The sequence below is a fragment of the Triturus cristatus genome, chromosome 6 (genome assembly GCF_964204655.1).
Source record: "Triturus cristatus chromosome 6, aTriCri1.1, whole genome shotgun sequence".
NCBI classification, from domain to species: domain Eukaryota; kingdom Metazoa; phylum Chordata; class Amphibia; order Caudata; family Salamandridae; genus Triturus; species Triturus cristatus.
This window is the reverse complement of record NC_140589.1, coordinates 1,177,454,516-1,177,456,045: the sequence shown is the minus strand read 5'-3', so window position 1 is coordinate 1,177,456,045 and position 1,530 is coordinate 1,177,454,516. Positions and strand designations below refer to the sequence as shown.

General features: G+C 55.9%; 1 non-coding gene across 1 annotated transcript; it reads left to right on the top strand.

The window, feature by feature from the left end:
* The first annotated feature begins 245 nt into the window (after positions 1–245).
* On the top strand, positions 246–509 carry LOC146821138 (small Cajal body-specific RNA 6). Its single transcript, XR_014965190.1, has one exon.
* Positions 510–1,530: the final 1,021 nt, after the last annotated feature.

Below are 1,530 nucleotides of genomic sequence, written 5' to 3'. Positions count from 1 at the left end.
GAACGCCAGTTTTGAGTCTCTGTCTGAAGTGTTCAACAATACACGTCAGGACACTCCTGATCTTGCCACTGCTTTTAAAATGTCTGAGGCCCCGTGGGTTTCACTCTCCGGCAACTGTGGATTCCCTCGGCCGTCTCGGCCTGTGGCGGCTTTTTGCGACCTCCTGTGGCAAGACGCTCACTTCCCTGTGGCTTCTGTAGTCTTCGGGCTGCTGTGGGGAATTCCCGATCCCTCATTACTTTGGCGGTCTGTGATGAGCAGTAAAAGGGCTGACTGCCAGTGGGTTCCGCGCTGTCATTCTCCCAGCAGCTATACTTTTATCCCATCGTAACTAGCTTTGTTGTGCTTGGGTGCATAGGTTGCTGAAAACCAGCGATGCCTTCAGGTCTTATCCTCTGAAGTATGCGAGGTGCTAAGACTCTGAACTTGCGTCCAACAATGCCTGTGTATAAGGAGATTGTGGTGGGTGCGGACCCGCTGGACTGATCACTTATTGTAAATCTGAGCCCTAAAGGTGGGGGTTTTTCTCGCTTACGGGGCATCTCCTGGGGAGTTTGTATGCCATCAGTTTCGCGGCCGCGCCCCCTTGTCCCTGTCTCCACGACTTGCCTTCGGGTGCCGGGCGGGTGCTGTCCTCAGCGCTCCGGGGTCTTCTCAGGTGTTTTGCGGGGGTCTGCTATGTGGCAGGTGCCATTTATCTTCCTGCGCGTTTTTCCCGAGGCCTCCGTGGGATGGGGCCGTTGTGTCTCATCATGGTTTGGCCGTTGGCAGCGGACGTTCCTCGCTGGTTGGCCTCTGAGGGGCGGGGCCTGTCTCCCCTGGCTTCCCAATCAGGTGCAGCGGATCCGGCAAGCCGGACTGCCTTGTTTACGGCTGCAGCGGTGGTGTGCGGTGGCTCCACATGTGCGTTCTTTCGGGGTCATAGTGGCCCTGTGCTGGGCGGCAGGACCGCTTCCTCCGGTGAGTGTTCTTTTTTTTATTTGGTTGTGTGTTTTTTTTGAGTTTCCTTAGGGGTCTCTGCCACTTGTGGCTGCTTTGGGTCTCCATTGCCTCCTGGCTTTTCGTTCCTACGGCTGGTGCGGTCGACCTCAATGCTGGGGTGCCATGTTCGGGTCTCGGCAGGGACGCTCAACGTCTTGTGATCCTGGGCAGCTCACTGTCTCTCCCTGGTGCTCGTGTGGCGCGCTCTGATGCCTTCTGGTCGAGTTTGCGCTTTATACTACTCTGGGTAAGTTAGACGGGAGTGGTTGACTTACACACTTTTGTGGATGCGAGGCATCGCACATTTGTTGTGATAAGTCTGCATTGGCCGACCTTGACGCTGGGGGACTCGGTTCCAGTCTCGGGGCCAGCGCTCGCAGTTCCGTGTCTCTGTGCCTTCACTTGATCTCCAAGTATGGTGGGTCATTGTTGGGGTATCCTCTCTCTGCAATCCGCTGTGGAGGCCTGTGTTCATAGGTCTCAGGCTCTTCTCTTGACGCCACTCTGCTTTTCTTTCGTCTGTGGGTGTTGATTGTGGGCCTTTGGATA